General features: G+C 55.0%; 1 pseudogene; it reads right to left on the bottom strand.

Moving 5' to 3' along the window:
- Positions 1 to 9414: 9414 nt before the first annotated feature.
- Positions 9415 to 11624, bottom strand: LOC132243909 (antigen-presenting glycoprotein CD1d-like; annotated as a pseudogene).
- Positions 11625 to 20330: the final 8706 nt, after the last annotated feature.

The following is a 20330-nucleotide window of genomic DNA, read 5'->3' as shown; positions in this document are numbered from 1 at the left end:
TCCATCTCTGCAATCTCCTGTTTTATTTCTTGCCTCACCTTCTCATTGACTGGGTAATGTCGGGAGTATATAGGGCGATGGCTGCCCGTCTCTATCGAGTGTACCGCCAGGTCCGTTCTACCTGGTTTATTGGAGAACACAGTCTCAAAGTCCTTGAGCGCTGCGAGCAACTGGTCCTTGTCCTGGGAGGGCAGATGGTCCGGCAGGCGGAGTTCCTCAATCCCTGCCTCGCCATCCCTGTCTCCATACATGACCGGCTCCTCGGGGTCCTCCGGTGTTCCCTCAACGGAGGGAACCCAGAATACCATCTCCTTTCTGTCATAGTAGGGTTTAAGCATGTTCACGTGAATTGTCTTAGGTTTCCTACCCTTAATAGCCATGACATAGGTCACATCATCCAGTCTGTCCAGGACAGCATGAGGACCTTCCCAAGCAGCTTGCAGCTTGTCCATTTTTAGTGGCAGGAAAACCATCACATTATCACCCTGCTCAAAGGTACATAAGCGGGCCTTCTCATCATACCAGGACCTTTGCTTCTCCTGGGCCTGTCCCAGGGAGTCCTGTGCCACCTTCATCATGTCAGTCAGTTTCTGACGGAAGTCAAGCACATACTCCACCACGGAGGTCTTTGTGGAAGGGGTCTTCCCTTCCCACTCCTCTCTCACCAAATCAAGAGGACCTCAAACTCGCATCCCGAGCATCAGCTCGAAGGGCGAGAACCCAGTGGACTCCTGGGGCACCTCCCGGTAGGCAAAGAGCAGATGCGGCAGCTTCTCATTCCAGTCATTGGGGTTGGAGTCCACTTAGGCTTTTAGCATCCCTTTCAATGTCCCGTTGAATCTTTCCACCAGCCCATTTGTCTGAGGGTGGTAGGCTGTGGTCTTAAGGTGTTTCACCCCACAGCAGTCCCACAGGCACTTCATTACCTCCACCATGAAGTTCCTGCCCCAGTCCGTCAGGATCTCAGAAGGAAAACCCAGCTGGCAGAAGACCTTGATGAGGGCATCAGCCACCACGGGTGCCTCGATGGAGGTCAAGGCAACTGCCTCCGGGTACCGCGTTGCATAATCCACCAGAGTCAGTATGTATTTCTTTCCGCTACGAGTCCTATGCTTCAGTGGTCCCACAAAGTCCACTGCCACCCTGTGGAAGGGTTGGTCTATGATAGGGTGGGGCTTCAGGGGAGACCTTCTCCTGTCCCCGCTTTTGCCCGTTCGCTGGCATGTCTCGCAAGATTTGCAGTAGTCTGTCACATTCTGGGCAATTCTGGGCCAAAAAAAGTTCACCTGCTACCGCTGGTGTGTCCGTTCCCTGCCCATGTGACCAGCACACTGTAGATCATGAGCCATGGCAAGCAATTGCTGTCTGTATTTTCGGGGTACTATGAGCTGGCGCTGGGGCTCCCAGGTCTCGGCATGGTTCTTTGGCACCCACAACCGATAGAGAAGCTCCTTATCCCAGGCCACCTGTTCCTTTTTGTCCGGAGTGAACTCAGTCTCTAGCTCCTGAGCCATCCTCCGGAGTCCCTCCAAGCTGGGGTCCTCCCAAACCTCCCTCTTGAACTCCTCTTGCCCAACTAGGCAACAGGGCAGGGAGTGCAGGTGCTCCTGCAGGGAGTGCACACTCACCGTCAGGGACTTCCTGGGTCTCCTCCCTGCCAGTCTCACCTCCCTCTGCCACTGACAGAATACACACCTCCCCAGGACTGTCACTTAACCCACCCTCGGGGTCGCTAGTTCCCTCCGGGACCAGGGTGCAATCGCCATCGGCAGGGGTCCCTACCCCTGTGGCCAATGGTGTGGCTGTCTCCTGGGGATTTTCTAACCCCCCTCTTTAGCCTTCCTGCTCTGCAGGCGAGTCACCGCATGAACAGTGCAGGGCTTTGGCTCTTGGGTCTGTTCCCACCTCCGGAGCTGGGATTCCTGCTCTATAAGATCCCGTCCCACCAGGATGGGGACCGGAGCCCCTTCCAGTACCCCCATTTCCAGGTACGTTGCACAGTCGTTCCACACGACGGGTACACGGACTACCGGTACCATCAGAGGTGGGGGCCCCACTCCTTGAATAGTGAGGGTTTTCCCCGGGATTATGTCTGCAGGCAAGACCAGGTTGGAATTAATTAGTGTCACACTGCACCCCGTGTCCAGTTCCCCCACAAGGGTCCTCTCCTTTACCGTGATCATGGTCCGGTGGGGGGCTATCACCTCCTCCGAGTTTGTGATCCTGTAGCAACAGACACTCTCCTCAGAGTGGCTCCGGCCCTCCCCCTCACTGCTCACAGCTGTTGCCCGCCTGACGGGCTTGGGTCTAGTGCTTAGCTTTGGGCAGTTGGGCTTGATGTGGCCCTGCTCCCCGCAGTTATAGCACTCCCTCTTTTCCGAATTGGGTAGTCTGTCCGAATCTGGGGTCGCTTTGCGCTCGGCAGGAGGTGGCCCTCTTTCCCCTTTTTGACCTGGGCCTCCCTTCCCCCCTCTTTGGGACCCTTTTTGCTCCTTCCCAGAGTAGGGAGGCTTCTCACGGTTTAGCAACAGTCGGTCTGCAATTTCTGAAGCCTCGTGAGCATTTTTGGGGTCCTTGTCCCTGACCAGGGTCTTAACTTCTCTCAGACACCAAAAATAGAATTGTTCCAGCACCAGGAGCTGGCGTGACTTATCTAAAGTGTCAACCTTGGCTTCAGTTAACCATTTAATGTATGTGTCGTCCAACAGGGCCCCATAATCAGTCAATGACTTTCCGGGTTGTGGGTGCATATTCCGGAATTTCTTCCGAAAATACTCTGGTCCTAACTGGAACCTTTTAAACACAGCAGCTTTGAAGGCATTATAGTCATCAGCTGCATCTGAGGGCAGGCTGTTCAGGACCACCACCATGTCACCTTCTACCAGCGCAGACAAGTACATCATGATCTTTTCCTCCGGCACCTTACACGGCTGGGCTTGTTTTTCGAAGTTGCTTAGGAACACCGCAGGACCGTCTCCCTCTCAGTAGCGAGCGAAGGTGGAGACGTCCAGTTTGGGGTGTTCCCCGGATGCTTGCGAAGGGTTCGCGTTTCCCCCGTTGATCTGCAAATGGAGTTGAGCGTCGAGCTTTTTCTGCTCGAGCTCCATTCTTTGTGCCTCCAACCTCCTTTGCGCCCACCTCCCTGTGCCCGACCACCTTCCAGGCTCCGAGTGCCTCCCTTAGGGTGCCTCCATCCGGCGAACCCTTCCCTGGAGCACACCCACTAGCCTGGGGTTTCTGCTGCCACCATCCAAGGCTCTGGACTCACTCCTGGCTCTGCGCACCTTGGAGAACACAGGCCTGATCGTCCAATGGGTACTAGACCCAATACAGGCACTTGGGGCACTTCCCCAAGTCAGGGGCTATTTAGAAACGTCTCCCTTAGTCCACAGACCTAAGGGGCCTCCTCGGCATAATTTAGACCCACCTCTCAATAAGTCTCCCACACCGGTCACAAGGAGAACTTTATTGATTACAGGGGGTAGGGCGGGAACAGGGTAAAAGGTAGAGCAGTGTCATAGAAATATTACAGGAATATCAAAGGAATCCCATAGAGCAAACCAAGCTTCCCCCCCCCCACCCCCACCCCGAGGTGACCAGAGCCTCGCCTCCCAGGCACCAGGCTTTTGTCATGCAGACAAGGTGGGAGATCCCCACCCTGAGGGATTCAACACCAGCCTCCCAGGCTGGTGGAGACAGATCTCTGCAGAGGGGCACCAACGGTGGCATTTCTGCCACTCAGCCCACACCAACCTCCTGCACCAACATGATGATTGTCTGGATGAGGACCACCAAGTAGAGATGTATGTCTTGGTCCAGGTCACCCCACTGTGTGGGGGACAGCCCCGGTGGGCCCAGGGCTGGCAGAAGAGGATGGGGCAGGTGCCACAGTCTATGGCATGAGTGGGGACATTGCCCAGCAGCGCAGTGCCCTGGGTATCAGCTGCCCTGGTGGCAGTGTCAAGGAAGATCATGGTCACCAGAACTCAAAGGGTATGGGGCTCCATAGGGAATGACCCAGGGAACTTGGGGGATGGCATAGGGAAGGCTTTGGGGAAAGCAAGGGTCAGTGGGGGGGCAATACCCACACCTCCCCTTGCACAAGCATCCCACCATGCAGGTGTAGCAGGCTCACATTTCAGAGCTTGGGTTGAGTCCCAGGCTTGAGATCCTGCTGTTTTGATTGGTGGAGTCCATCTACCAATCAGGAGGCACCAGGAGAAATAAGGTCACGCCCTTTTCCTGAGGGGAGGGGGAGAATTGCGCTCTCAGACCTGATTGAAGACTGTAAGCTGTCAAGTTGGAAGACTTCAGGGGTAGAGCCCTGGAGTGTATAAAAGGAGCTGTGTGCCCAGCGCAAGGGGCAGATGGGGGTGGGACTCAAGCTGGGGAGCTCTCCCCCAGCGGGCAATGTGCCCAAGGCTCCTGAAGCTGCTGCTGGAGGAGCAGCCTTGGGAGTGGTGTGAGACCGATCAAGCTGTTGATGTCGCACAGGGACGGTGCGTGGAGACCCAGCCCTGGGAGGGGTGTAAGACTTCTCGGGCCCATCATGGTGCCCAGTTTGGTGCATGGAGCCCTGGCTTTGGGAGCCGCAAGCTCCCAAAGCCTGCAACCCTGGCAGGGCCTTGGGGGCTGCAGTGAGGCAGCTCAGGCCCCATCTCCCAGCAAGTAGCCAGGTCCCAAGGTGCGCAGAGAGGTGCATGGGACCGAGCCTCAGGAGCCAGGGACCAGCAAAGGCTGCTTGGGCTAGCCAAGTGGCATGAGGATGGCTGGCTGGAGCCTGAAGGGCCCAACCTGTGCTAAGAGAGCCCTCAGTGCTGAGCCAGGGCACAGGGAAATAGCAGTCCTGCAGCCTGAGGCCCAGCACCCAGGAGCCAGCAGTGGCGGTGCAGCAGCTGAGAGGACCTGAGCCCTTCATGCCCAGAGTGGGGCACAGGTGGAGAGGAACCCAGTGGCACAGAAGAGGACTGGAGAAGCATTGCAGCACAGGAGACCCCATTGAACTGTGCCCTGACCACCGCCACCTGAGGGAGCGTAAGTCATTTGGGCCCTTGGGTCCCACAGGAAAAAGACGTTTGGGGCAGGCAGACCCAGAGAAGGGGCTGGATGAGCAGCCCCACGCCTAGTCAAGGCCCTAAGGGGACAGGGCCCTGGTGCTTCCTGGACACCCATCCCCAAGGGACTCCATTGGAAGAGGACTATCTCTTGCCATGGGTCAGGAACTATATGAAGGAATAGATGTTATTAAGGTTGTTCATGTTTGTGCATTATATTTTGTAACTGAAATGTTGTATTATGATGTTGCAAATAGTGTTATTTAGGGTTTGACCTTGGTTATTGGTTAGTGTTCACTGTGTAAATATATGTATATGATATTTAGTTTTATGTCTATGTATATTATAACTTTAAAAATTGTATATAGTTAAGAACTTTGGGCATGGGCTAACTCTATAGAGGAAAGCGGGATCTGCTTGAAATTCTGGCACCCCTCTGACAGCACCCCCTCCTGCCTACCCATCCTATTCAACTGAGAATAGGTCACACCCTTGGGTGTACCCCGGTTAAACATGCAGCTCCTCACACCCTCCCCGGCCCCAGCTACAGGATCAGGGCCCTCCACACACCAAGCAAGGCCTGCCATGCTACCGAGAGCCCAAGGAGGAGGAAAGGAAGACAGAGCATCATTGCAGGGGAGCTGGGAGTGGGGCCATAGTAGCTCTCGCATGCACCCACACAAACTACTCCCTTTCTCTTCCTGCCCATAGAAGTCACCCACTGTGCTGGGCCAGGAGAGGGGGTCCCCACCCTGCCCCAGCTCTTCCAGCAATGTGGTATCCCCCCAAGCTGAGGAAATGTTTAAGACCTTTATAGGACTGGGGGCAGGAGAGTGTCCCTGCTGCACCCCCTGCAGCACAGCAACCCCTACTCCACCACTGGGGTACTGCTGCTGTGCCCCCAGGCTGCTGGGGGGTGCTGCCCACACCCAGCTCAGCCCCCTCAGCCCCAGTTCCGGGAAGCAAGTGCATCGGGCCCAGGCCCATAAGGAAACGCAGCAGTAATGCCATGGAGTGACAGCTGCCCACAGGCCCCAGGTGAAGGGAGAGGCCAGGACCTGGCTCTACCCCTGGCTCTGCACTCAGACAGCCCTGATCCTGCTCTCAGGGGAGCTGGGTGCTGGTCCAGGGGAGCAAGGCTGAGCCTCCAAGGCCTGGAGGGAGCTGGTGATGGGGAAAGAGCCACCCTCAGCCCCACAATGGGCTCCCCCAAGCCAAGCAAGATCCTGCAGGGGGTCATGATGGGCAGAAGCCTGAGGAAGAGTGAGGGCTTGGCCCTGGAGATCAACAGGACCTGCCCCACAAGGCCTCTGCACCTAGTGCCAGGGGAGGCTGTTGCCTGAAGCTGTCACTGCAGGGAAACAAGATGCACCCAGACTCCTGGGTCCATGGCACCAGGCAGGGGAAGTGGCACCAGGCAGTGGCAGGGAGCTCTGGTTCCAGTGAAAACCCACAGAGGAGAAACTTGGCACTGTGCCTCCCCTGCATCTCCATCCTTCTGCCTTCTCAGAGAGAGGCCAGAGCACTGGGGTCCTTGCCTAGGAAGGCTTTGCTCCCTCTGTGCATGGGGGGAAATCTATGCAATGAGCCGGGTGGGGTCTCAGCTTCATCAGCAGCACCCAGTGTCCAACCTGTGCAGGATGGAGCAAGCTGGAATGGTCCACAAGTCAGGAAGCAGGGTGCAGAAGCCAGCTCCCACCCTCCTTTAGCTGTGTCCTAGGACTGCAGGAGCAAGTTCATAGCTCTGCCCCAGAAGCCACTAGGCACCCCCTTCCCTGCATCTGCAAGGGATCCCCATTTGGCCCCAAGGCAGCTGGACCTGGGTTTGCCCCTCACTCCCTAGCAGCTGCCTGTCCAGCCCTGGGGGCTGCAATCCCACCTTGCTCCCCCCACACCGAATGCAGGGTCTTCACCACAGCTCCCTGAGATGCCCTCTTCCCCTGCAGGCAATGCCTGCCCCCAGGCCCTGCTCCCACTGGGAACAGCTGGCTGAAAGAAGGGGAAACCCAGTGCTGGCAAATGCACCCCCCACCCCCAGGGGAGAGATTATCCTAGATGCCCATGCAAGGTTTGCAGAGGAATGTCTGGCTGGACAGCAGCACTTTGAGGATGGAGCTGGGGGTCTTGGTGGATCCCAGACTCTATAGGACCCTGCACAATTTAAGAAATAGACAAAACTCAGTAAAAATATCCTTCCCTTCATCCATGAGGGAGGGGGCCAATGTTGACCTAATACGCCAAGAGCCAGGCTCATTTGCATGTGATTCGGGGTGTCTTCCCCCTTCCTACCCCTGGCAGGGCTGAGGCCTGATCATTGGCAGAGCAGGAAGGCCTGGAGAAGCCTCCTGAAGACCCAGCTGCTGCCCCGTAGGCCCTGTCCGTGGTGCTGATGCAACCTGGTGTGGGGACAACCAGCTCTAGGGCCCCAATCCTATGGGCAGGCGGGCCATGGCCACTGGATGGGGGCAGTTCTCTTTGTAGCAGCCCCTGTATGACAAGGTCCTTCATAGTAGCATTGACTTCTTGGCTCTGGGTGAGAGTTATGATGTCGGCCCCTCCAGAAGGGCATTGCAGGGTTAGGGGAGCAGTGTACAAATGTGGCCCCAGGCCTGGGGAGACACCTGCTAGGGAGAGAGGGGGCAAACCCAAGCCCAACTGCCCCTGGTTTAGATAGGGAGCTGCAGGGCATTAACCCTTTCCTGCTTCCTAACCATTAGGAGGAAAGAGGGTGCACAGTGGCTCCCAGGCCAGGGAATTAGTTGGCATAGGCAGCTGCGAGAGCAACTGTGTCCCTCCTCCTGACTGCAGCAATGCCTCAGCTTCCCCTCTGCTTCCCTAGACTCTCTGTGGTGTGCGGGGCTCTTCTCAGTGCATGCAGGATCCTAATCCTATGGCTGGTGCCAGACAGAGTGCACGGGGCTGCATACCCGGGGGCCTCTTCAAGGCCAGGGGTGGGCATTGTCCCACTTCTGACCCTTGCTTTCCCCAAGTCTTCCCTATGCCATCCCCAGCTTTCCCTGTTCCACTCCCCATGGGGTCCAACACACTCCAGCTTCTGATGACCATGCTCTTCCACAACATTCCACCCATGTCCTGGACTATGACACCTGCCCATCCACTGCTGTCACCCCTGGGCTCACCAAGGATGTCCCCAAGCTGTGGGGTGACCTGCAGCAAGCTGTGTATTTCTACCTGGTACTCATCACCAAGATGACTGCCAGCGTGCGATGCCAGCATAGGCTGTAAGTACTGGGACTGCAGGGTGTGGCTGAACACTGATACGCTCATTGTATCTATCTTCCACCATGTCCCTGGAGGATCAAGGCCATCAGGATTCTTATGGTCCCTGGAACTGGACAACACGCACATGGGAGAATCCAGGGCGGACCCCTGTGGGGTTTGGGGATGGGGGTTGCTCTGACACAGCCTGGGTATTTTAAAGGCTATCAGAGGAGGTTCCAGGATGACTGTGCAATGCTAAAGTTCTCATCCAGCCATGAAGATGGGGTTGGTGAGGCCCTGGCATCATGACACCAAGTTGTAGGCTGCCCATCAGTTCCCTCTCTGCTCCCCAAGCCTGACAGTGCCCATCACCCCACTCCTCTTCCATCCCCTTCATGATCCAGAACCTTACAGGATAGGCAGGACTTGGTGGTCTTCTCTCTGGCCATGGGAGGCTGTGGGGCCATACCAGTGTTGAGAAGCCCAGAGGATCCACGAGGGATACAACCAGGACTGGGGTATGTCCAGCCAGCTGCAATTCCTACTCTGTAACACTAGAATTACCAAGGCCCTAAGCTTCATCTACTATGCAAAGGAGATGCTGGAGAGGCAGTGTGAGGCCAGACTTGGATAAGCCCTTCTGGCTGACATGAATCTGCCTTTGAGGGAGGGAGCTATCACTGCTTGTATCAATACCTTGCCTGGGCCAAGGTGTAACAGCCTCTGCAGCCGCAGATGCCCTCTCTGTTAGCTATGCCCCCTGCCTAAGGGCAGAATTAGAAAAGACATGATGAGAAGGAGTCAGGATTGATCCCAAGGATTTTATTTTGGATACATCAAATGAAAGGGAAAGCATGCATCCTGTTTCCCAGTCCCCTTTGCTCTAGCACACCAGCCCCAATCCCCTCCCTAACCCGAGAGAGAATCCAGGTGCCCTGGCTCCCAGCCAAACCTGACCCTAACTACACCCACACCTGCCACCCAACATCATTCTCCCACCAGAGCTAGCATGCAACTCAAGTGTCTGGGCTTCTAGCCTGACCAACCCCTTTTTGCTGACCAAAGGGTTTGGGGCCTGGCTGGTTTTGCTTAGGTGAAGGACCACAGCCACTGAAGAACTCAGGGGTGCAGGAAACAGCTACAGTCCCATACTGTTTCTCTGCTCTGACCACGTGGATCCTGCAAGGAGAGACAGAGGGTGGTGTGCTCAGGGTGCACAGGCTGTGGGCACCAACCCTTTGTCCCCTGGGGAAGGGAGAAGGACTCACAGTGTCTCATCCACCACAGGACAGCGGCCAAACCTGCTGCAGCCAGCAATGAAATGACAATGCCCACAGCCAGGCCCACTGCCCAGTGCCCTCCAGGACCTAAAGGAGTGGGAGAGCTGGGAGTGGAACCACAGCAACCCCTCACCTGCCTCCCAGGAGCCCCTGCTGCCTCTGCTCCACCCCGCCACAACACTTACATGGAAATCTGGTGTCTGGGCTGCCCATCCTGCCCCACCAACCTCCCCAGTCTACTCACCCCATCCCTACATCCCTCGTGCCCCTTGCTACTCTACAACTGAAACCCAGAGGAGGGAACCTGCAACACCCAAGCCAGGAGCATGGAGGCAGGGGGCTGGAGCCAGCCATGGGTGGCAGCCACTGGTTTCAAGGGGGCTGGCCACTCCCCAGCACTAAGAGCATCCCCCCATACCCAGTTCTACCCCACACCTACCCCAATGCACAACAAGGCCTTGGCGCCCCGAGCTGTTGTGCTCCACATGGCAGGCATAGCTGTGCCCAGCTCCTGGGTCAATGGCCAGGACAATGCGCAGCTGGTAGGTCAGGTCGGCATTGGGCAGGAGGTCGCTGGAGTTGAGCCCCTGGCCTGGAGTCACCTCCTCACCGTCCTGCAGCCAGGTCACGCGAATGGGCCGTGGGTAGAAGCCAGTGACCCGGCAAACCAGCAGCAGTGAGAGCTCTGCAGCAACAGGAGACTGCCGGGCAAACACCACAGCCACCGGGCGTTCTGGGGATGGCACACAGAGGCATGGCTAGGATATCCATGACACAAAAGGCAACTGCACATCCAGCTGCATGAAGGATCCCAGTGGAGGTGCCTCATCCTAGAGACAGCTGCATCTCAGCCCAGGCAAGGCCTGGATAGAAGCAGCAACTGCTTCCTCCCCAGCAGACAGCTCCATGTCAGCCAGCGGGTGGCGGAGCGGGAGGGCAGGGGGGATTATGCCAGTGCAGGTCTGGCCTCACCCTGCCTCTTCAGTGTCTCCTTCCCATAGTAGGCAAAGCTCAGGATCTCAGTGATGCACATGTACTGGAGCAGGAACTGGAGATGGCTGGATGTGACTCAGTCCTGGAAGAAACTACAGCGAATCCACTGGGCCATCTTATCCCCTGGTGCAGCCCCCCACTCACCCGTGGCCAGGTTGAACCTCACCAAGTTGTGCCTGTCCTGTGCACTCAGGTAAAAGCTATGGGAGGTGCCATTGGGAAGGATCTCACAGCCCATGAGGATCTGGATCACAAAGGGGACTGGAAGAGGATTTGGGGTACATAGTCAGGCTCAGGGGAGCAGGGATGGGGCTATTGGGAAGGTGAGGGGATGGTGACACGGTGCCAAGGACACTATCCTTTCTTTGTGGCTAGACAACCATTTAATCTTTACAAGATCCTCCTGGTACCTCCTCTGACAGCCATTAAAATATGCAGGGTCTGGCAGGCCCTCTCCAATCAATCTTGGGTCCTGCCTGCATCCACTCAAAGGGGCATTGTCCAGTGCCGGGCACCACAAGTACCCTGGTGGCCCCAACCCTGCCAGGTGGGAGACAGCTGCAACGAGCGTGTCAGTGCTCAGCCCCCACCCCAAGCTCTTTATACTCACAGCTCACACCAGTCCCTTGCACCATGGTGACAATTGTCTGTGTGATAAGCACCCAGGTAGAGATGAATAGCTTTCTCCAGGTCATCCCACTGCTCAGGGGACATCCCCTGACGGGCCCAGGGCTGGTAGAAGCGGATGGGGCAGGTACCACAGTCCATGGCATGGGTAGGGACATCACCTGGCAGTACAGTGCCCTGGGTGCCAGCTGATCTGGTGGTGTCACGGAAGACCATGGTCACCAGCAGCTGAAGAATCTGGGTTTCCATGTGGGGTGGCAAGGAGGGCATGGGGGATGACATGGGGAAGGCTGCAAAGAAAGCAAGGGTCAGTGGTGGGGCAAGACCCACCCCAAATCTTGCACAAGCACCCCACCAGTCCCAGCTCCAGAATCTGGGCCCTCCGCACACCGAGCAGGGACCCCCATGCCACAAAGAGGCCAGGGAGGAGGAGAAGAAGCTGCTGCATCATCACAGGGCAGCTGGCAGTGGGGCTCTGGTAACTCTCACACCTGCTCACGTCAACTTCTCTTTTTGTCTTCCTCCCCACAGAAGCCAACACCTCTGCCTGGCCAATCATCTGCTGCAGGAGGGCAGGCCCCTTCCCACTCCACCCTTCCCTCAGGCTGGGGCAATGTATAAGCCCCTGTCTAGGACTGGGGTCTACTGGGGCTGCCTAGGAGAATGCCCCTTCTGCCCCCTCTGCTGCACAGCACCTACTACTTCCCCCGCCACAGATTACTGCTCTGTGCCCTGAGGCTGCTGGGAGGTATTGCCCACCCTGAGCTTGGCCCCACTTCCCTGGCTTTGGCAGGTAGGTTTGCAGGATCAGGCCATAGCAGTTATGCCACAGAGCAACAGCTCCCCACAGGCCCCAGTGTAGCCACTAGGTTAGACAATTTATCACTAATAAGCCTAGGAAGCAATAGAGGGTATGAATGCGATATATATGACTAATAAAGAAGAAGCAGATGATATGAAAAAATTAAATTATTCATCATTATCCAGCCCTTCGGAGGCTAAGCAGATATCTTGTTTTTGTTGCTTTTATGGGAAGCTACTAAAATCTGTTCCTCTCTCTGACTAGCTGTTAGGAGGCATTTTAAAGGGGTTAGCTAAAATTGGTAGTAAGGTTTGGGAGGTATCTCGGGCCGGACATTCCCTGGTCCCAGTATGGTTGGCCTATTTAAACCTACTTGGCTAAAACTCAGTTGCCAGCCTAGGGAAAGCTAAGGCAAGAGACTGAGTCAAAGCGGGGAAAGTAGCCAGTCAGTTAGAAAATGTATCACGAATAGGTCTTGTAAGCAATGGAGGGTATGACTGCAGTATGTATGACTAATAAAGAAGAAGCAGATGATATGAAAAAACAAAACAGCTAAGAAAGGAGAAGTTGTAATGTCAGCAGTTAGAAGTAGACAGTTGAAGGCCAAATGCCTGTGCAACATCCATGACAAGAAAACCAGTTCCAACTGGTGGGATAAGGGAGAGCTGGTTACTTGCTGACCAAGCAGCACATGCCTGAAGAAGCAGCATCCAGAAACCTTGCCCAGCAACACAAACTGTATAAAAGGGGCAAGAGAAAGGATGACAGGGGAAAGAACCTGCTTCACCACCAGAGCCCGTGCCTCTGCGTGCCAGGTCAGATACTCCACTCCATCAATGGATAGGGACTGGCCATCCATACCTGCAGCACCCTTGGGATGGATTATGTAAGTGTGTCATCTGCGAGAATGTATGTATGTATGTATGTGTGTGAGTGTGCGTATGGTAGGGTAACGCAATTTCTAATAAGTGAATGGTCTCTAATAAGTCTATAACTCTCCAGTACCCTTAGCAATAAACTACCCCACTGAAAAGAAACCAACTTTTGTCAGTAGCCTAATTTTTGGGTAACATCAGGTGCAGGGAGAGACCAAGACCCAGCTCCAGCCCTGGCTCTGCACTGAGATGACCCCAATCCTGCTGTCAAGGGAGCTGGCTGCTAGGCCAGGGAGCAGGGCTGAGCCTCCATAGCCTGCAGGGAGGTGGTGATGGGAAATGAGTCACCCTCCCTCTCTGGGACAGGCTCCCCTAGGCTGGGCAAGATCCTGCCGGGGGCTGGTGGAGATGGGCAGCAGCCTGTGGAAGGATGAGGGCCTTGGCTTTGAGATCAACAGAGCCTGCCCCACACAGCCTCTGCACCTGGTGCCAGGGGGCCTCTGGCCTGAGGCCATCACTGCAAGTGGACAAGACCCACCCACATGCCTGAGTCCATGGGTCACAAACCGGGCACTGGCACCAGGTAGGGGAAATGGGACCAAATAGTTTCATAGTTTCATAGTTGGTAGGGTAGGAAAGGACCTGAGCAGATGAAGTCGTACCCCCTGCCATGGCAGGAAAGAGTACTGGGGTCAATCGACCCTGGCAAGGTGTTCATCTAACCTCCTCTTAAAGACCCCCAGGGTAGGAGCCAGCACCACGTCCCTTGGAAGTTGGTTCCAGATCCTAGCTGCCCTGACAGTGAAGTAGCGCCTCCTGATATCTAGTCTGAATCTACTCTCTGTCAGCTTGTGACTGTTATTTCTAGTCACTCCTGGCAGTGCTCGGGGGAACAGGGACTCCCCCAATGCCTGCTGATCCCCTCTGACTAGTTTGTAAATGGCCACTAGGATCCTCCTCAGCCTTCTCTTGTGGAGGCTGAACAGGTTCAGGTCCCGTACCCTCTCCTCATAGGGCCCGCCCTGCTGCCCCCTGATCATGCAACTGGCCCTCCTCTGGACCCTCACCGTGTCGTCCACATCCCTCCTGAAGTGCAGTGCCCAGAACTGGACGCAGTACTCCAACTGCGGCCTGACCAGTGTCTCACAGAGGGGAAGGATCACCTCCTTGGACCTGTTCATAATGCATCTGTGGATGCATGACAAGGTATGGTTGGCCTTCCTGTCTGCATCCCTACATTGTGGGCCCATGTTTGTTTTGGCATCAATGACTCCAAGATCCGTTTCTGCCTCTGCACGGACGAGAAGGGAGTTCCCCAGCCTGTAAGTATGCTGCTGGTTCTTCCTCCCAGGTGCAGCACCTTGCACTTGTCAGTGTTGAAACCCATCCTGTTCTCATCCGCCCACCCCTGTATCCTGTCTAGGTCTGATTGCAGCCTATTCCTCCCTTCTAGCATGCCCACTTCCCCCCACATCTTAGTGTCATCAGCAAATTTGAACAGGGTGCTTTTTTACCCCCTCATCCAAGTCACTGATGAAGATGTTTAACAGTGAGGCCCAAGGACCGAGCCCTGGGGGACCCCACTGCCCACATCCCTCCAGGTCGATTAGGACCCATCCACCACCACTCTCTGGATGCATCCCTCCAGCCACTTAGTGACCCACCTGACTGTGTAGGCGTCAACACCACAGTTCCCTAGTTTTTTAATGAGAATGGAGTGACAGACAGTGTCGAAGGGCTTCCTAAAGTCCAGAAAGACTATGTCCACTGCTAACCCTGTGTCCAAGGATCTTGTGACCTGGTCATAGAAGGCCACCAAGTTGGTCTGGCAGGACCTGCCTCAATGAACCCATGGTGGTAGAAGGAGAGAGCTCTGGTTCCAGTGAAAGCCCACAAAGGGAGAACTTGGTGCTCTGCCGCCCCCACATCTGCTTCCTGCTGCCTTCTCAGGGAGAGGCCGGAGGGCTGGAGTCTGCTCCTTGCAGGGCTTTTACCGCCTCCCCGCATGGGAGAAAATCCATGCAATGAGCCGTGTCAGGTCTCAGACTTGTCAGCAGCACCCAGTGTCCCACAGGAGAGAGCAAGCTGAAAGGTCCCCCAGGGCAGGAAGCAAGGTGTAACCCCTTCCCTGAGACCTTCCTCCCTGCTCCTCCTCCCTTGCAGCCCCCAGCCCAGGCCCTGGCCCCCTGCCCTGACACACCCACCCAGCCTGGATGCCCCACAACCACTGTCTTTCCTCTGCAACCACAAGCCAGCTCCCACACACCCTTAGCCATGTCCTAGGACCCTGGGAGCAAGGTCATATATCTGTTCTGGGAGCCGCTGTGTGGCCCCTTCCACACTACTGGAGTGCAAGCAGGAAAGGGTTAATACCCTAGGGCTCTGCATTCAGCCCAGGGGCAGCTGGAATGGGGTTTGCCCCTCCCTCCCTGGCAGCCACCTACCCAGGCCTGAGGGCTGCATTCCCACCCTGCTCCCCGCACCCAGCAAAGCAGGTCTGCACCACAGCCCCCTGAGATGCCCCCTTCCCCTGCAGGCAATGCCTGCCCCCAGGTCCTGCTCTCATCCCCTAGTGACCCTGGTGAACCACCATGGGATAGGGAAGGTGGTAAGGGAAAGAGGCACCATATTGCCTATAGACTTACTACCTGGTGATAGTTGCCAGGCTGTGTGGGAGCGAGTCTTCCACAAGGATCTGCAGAAGAAGCACAAGGACCTGAACTGGCAGGCAGCCCACTGGGCACTCCCCATTCAGTCATGGAGAAACAGCGCAGAGCAGAGAGGTCCATCAAACTGCCCAAAACAGACCTGCTGCTGGCAGGCGGAAATGATCGACCACCTCTTCTGAGACTGCCCATACGCCAGGGCGGTGTGGAAGGAAGTCCGTGTGCTCCTCCTTCTGGGGACAGGTTTCAGAGACCAGACCAGGAAAGTGGTCCTCTATGGTCACTTGACCAGACAGCAAGGGACCCCGGCAGCTCACTTCGGCCAGTTTATCTCCTGCTTCAGGTCTGAACTGTGGAAAGCCAGGGACCTGCTCATCAACAGACACTCAGACCTCACAGTCGAGGACTGTATTAAAATGGGGTTCAGTGAAATGTACTGGTACCACAGGAAGACAGAAGAGGATGATGGGAAAGAAATGGAAGACCTCACCTGGTGGAGAGGGGTCTGGCATAGACTTATCCAGGGACAAGCCCTCTGAGGATGGCAGCGGGTGGGGGTACAGGAATGGAGATGGGTGCATGGGCACTGTGTAATGTGCTTTGATCTGCCAAGTGAACCACAGGGGCCACTTGGCAGAGTGTGGGAGGTGGAGTTATATATATATATATATATATGTATGTATATATATATATATTGATACACATAGATAGTTATAGATATAAACAAACACACACATACATTAATATTTATAGTTATAGAAATAATATTTTTTGTAAAAGAAACAAACATGGAACTGCTGGCTGAAGGAGGGACAGACCCAGTTGTGGCAAATTCCACCCCCCCACCACCACCACCAGGCTTGGGGGGAGATTATCCCCTTTTCCCCATCCAAGGTTTCGGGGAAAATATCTGTCTGGAAGGCAGCACCTTTGGGATGGTAGTGGGGGTCTTGGTGGATCCCAGCCTGTATAGGACCCGGCAGTGTGATGCAGCTGCACTGAATGTATAGGTTTGTGGATGTGTGGATGAAAGCATTTTAGGTGCCAGATGTGAGGTGATAGCACCTGTCTGCTGCATGCTGGTTTGCGCTGATCTAGAGCGTCAGGTGGGGTTTTGGGCCCCACATTGGACAAGGCCATGGAGATGTTTGAGAGGGCAACAAGGATGATGAAGGGCTTGGAAAGCAAGGCCTACAAGGAGCTCAAGTAGCTGGGCACTTTCAGCTGGCAGAAAAGGCACTGGAGGGGACACACAATAGCGGTCTGAAGGGCTGCCAGAAAGAAGAATGCCCTGAATGTAATGGGGGAGCGGGGGGCAGTACCTTGAACTAAGAGGAGGATGCCTTGAATCTAACATGGACTCCCTTGATCCTAACAGGGGGTTAACCTGAGTTTAACAGGAGGGTAACCTGAGAGGGCAATGCTTTGAGCCTTACAAGGATGTGCTGAGCCTAGCAGGGGGTGTCTCGATGTAATGTGGTGGTATCTTGAGTCCAATGGGCAGATGCTTCAAGTCTAACAGGGGTGTCTTAAGCCTAACAGGGGGATGCCCAGATCCTAAAAAAAAGTGAAGACCCACCAATCTAGAACCCCACATCCATGTGCACCCTGTAGTTCTAGGTGTGGAGAGAGGTCTCGTTAAACCACATTACAGGTGGAGTGAGGGTGGGTGTGACATCCCAGAAAGGATGGTTTGGGGTGGGGAGAAGGGAAGACAAGTGGGAAACAAACACTGCAAGGAAAGTGGCAGAACTATACATTACATATTACAATAGGCTTTTAAAAATTACGTGCAAAACATTACATGGGCCACCAGGCCAGCAACTAGGGCACCACCACCTCTGTCGCCTCCCAAGACCAAAGTGCTGAGGTGGCCACCCCTTTCGCCATCAGTCTCAGACTTTGCTTTACTGTATCCTCATTTCATCTCTTTTCCTCTCCCTCCCATCCACTGAGTCTCAGGCTGAGCCTCCCTGCCTGCTTCCCCCAGCACAGGGTGACATTCCCCCACCCCCGCCACAAAGGGATCCTAGCCACTGACTTCATTAAGTAATAGAATTCATTTTAAAACTACTTTAAAAAGCACAGTACAAATGTCCTTTCCTTCATCTATTCTGGCCAGAAGGGGTCCAATGATGACATCATACACTCAGAGCCAGGCTCATCTACATGTGATTGGTGGGCAGGAAGAGCTGTTCATTAACTGAATTGGCACCTGACATGAGCGAGTTGGGGGAAGGGAGATAAATGGACCCCGGGGGCACTGGCTGAGAAAGGAGGGGGTGACTTCCACCACACCCCAACCCCCCAGCAGGACTCAGGCCTGATCATTAGGAGGGCAGAGAGGCCTGGAGAAGCCACCCCCACCCTCCGGCTGCTGCCCCTTGTGATCTGTCCATGGTGCGGATGTGACCTGGCGCAGGGGCAGCCAGTTCTGCAGCCCCAATCCTAGGGGTAGGGGACACTGTAGATGGCAGACAGGGACAGGTCTCTCTGTAGCAGCCCCCTGTATGACAAGGACCTTCCCAGGGGCATTGGCTCCTCGCCTCTGGGTTTCAGATGTGACATTGGCCCACCCATCCAGCAGTGCAACCATTCAACTACAAACCCCCAATACACGCAGCCATCCACCCACCAATACATCTGTCCATCCCACGTACCAATCCACCCCCAATCATCCATCCATCCAACAACCCATCCATCAGACACCTACATTATCATCCCCCCATCCATCCCCACTCCCATCCCACACACTCACTCACCCTCCAATCCATCCATCCACCCACCCATCCCAAACAAACACTCTCTCATCTATCCATCCTTCCATCCACCATCTACCCATCCTGTATCCCTCTGCCTCTCCACCCATCCACCTTTTCATCCATCTGTCTTTTTGTCCATCCATCCATCTTCATCCACCCATCTGTCCATATGTCCATGCACCTTTACATCCATGTGTACATCCATGCACTCATGATTCCATCCATTCTATTTGTGCATACATCCATCTGACTGTCAGTCTACCTGTCTATACATGCTTCCATCCATCCACCCACCAACCATTCATTCATCCATCCATTCCAAGGCATCAATCCATCCATCCATCCAATGCTTCAAACCCAATACATCCATCCACCCACAAACCCAGTCATCCCCGCATCCTTCCCACTTCCCTTGTCTCTTCACTCTTCTATCCCTTCTCACCCAGCCCTGGGCCTCACATCTCCATCCCTCTGTCCCTCCCTTCTTCCCCCACTCCCTCTTGTCCATGCACCTAATCTGCCTCTGGCCTCACCATGCAGCCATGCATAAGGGCTTTTATGTAGGGGCTGGTGTCATGGCTGAGGTCATCATCATTGACACGGTGGAAGTGCAGGGCATAGAGGTAACCAGCCTTGCCAGGGCCACACAAGGCCACCGAGCAGTGGTAGTGGTAGGTGAAGTTCTGGTGGGCAGTGATGCTGAGCAGCCACAGAAAGGTTCCAAGTGCCTACCAGGCTCCAAGTGCCTCCCTGGGGAGCCTCACAACCAGCCAACCCCCTCCCTGGAGCACACCTGCAAACCTGGGGACACTGCTGCCACCACCCAGAATTCTCGGTCTCAGTGGTCCTGTACTCCCTGGGATACACAGGCTTTTTAGAGCTTGAGGGTGCTCAACCCACTGCAAGAACTTGCGGTGCTTCCCTTGGCCTGAAGCACAAATAGTGATCTCCCTTAGTCAGCCAGACCAAGGGGACACACAGGCATGCCATTCTCCCTGTCCTAGCCAGTTCACCACGCTTAGAATGATGGAGAACTTTATTGATTGCAGGAAGTTTGGGGTAAGGTACAGGATAGAGAGGTATCACAGAATAACCTTAGAGCAAACAGTGTGGCTAGGTAGTCGTTGATCACACATCTGCTGTACTGCCAGCTATATATCTAGATAGGTTTCAAGTAGCTTATTCACAAGCATCATCCAGAGGCAGGTAGCCGGCAGCAGCCAGCAGGCAGTTCATTGTGTGTCCAGTTATGAGAGAGAGAGAGAGAGAAAGAAAGAGTCCCCTCTCTCTGTCTAGTCAGTTGCTCCCATGCTGTCCACTGTGGCTCTCCAAGAGGGATCTGCCCCTTCCAGGAAGAAGGGATCTTATATATCCCTGTCATGACCTCATCACTAAGGTCCCACCAGAAGCAGCCTCATTGGCTGATGCCCAGTGCTTCCAAATGACCTCACCTCCCCAGTCCAATCCAAGCAGGTGTTATTTGATACCAACCAATCAGTTTAAAAAGCAACACTAGTCAGTGCCCAAACTTTAGGGGTTCCCCCTCCCTCAGGGATGCCTCCAGCTCAGGTTACAACTCAGGGTTACCTAAAACACATGTGGCGAGCGCTACCTGCCCACTGCAGTGACCATGGTAATCAAATGAATAGACAGGTGATGAGACAATAGCAAGGAGAAACCTAAAGAAAGGTCTGGGAAGATGCTGGGAGGGCATTCTGCCACACCATCCATCCATCCATCAATCCAATGCTTCAAACCCAATACATCCACCCACCAACCAACCCAGACATCCCCCATCCTTCCCTCTTCCCTTGCCTCTTCACTCTTCCATCTCTTCTCACCCACCCCTGGCTTCATGTCTCCATTCTTTTGTCCCTCCCTCCATCTTGTCCATCTGCCTGCCCTACCCCTGGCCTCACTGTACAACTGTCCGTGAGGGCTTTCATGTAGAGACTGGTGTTGTGACTGAGGTCATCATCGGTGGCACCACAGAAGGGCAGGGCATGGACATGGCCAGTGATGCCAGAGCCACACCAGGCCACCAAGCAG

This window comes from Alligator mississippiensis, chromosome 11 (assembly GCF_030867095.1).
Source record: "Alligator mississippiensis isolate rAllMis1 chromosome 11, rAllMis1, whole genome shotgun sequence".
Classification (NCBI taxonomy): Eukaryota; Metazoa; Chordata; order Crocodylia; family Alligatoridae; genus Alligator; species Alligator mississippiensis.
Note: the sequence above shows the minus strand (reverse complement) of the source record. Positions and strands in the feature narration are given on the sequence as shown.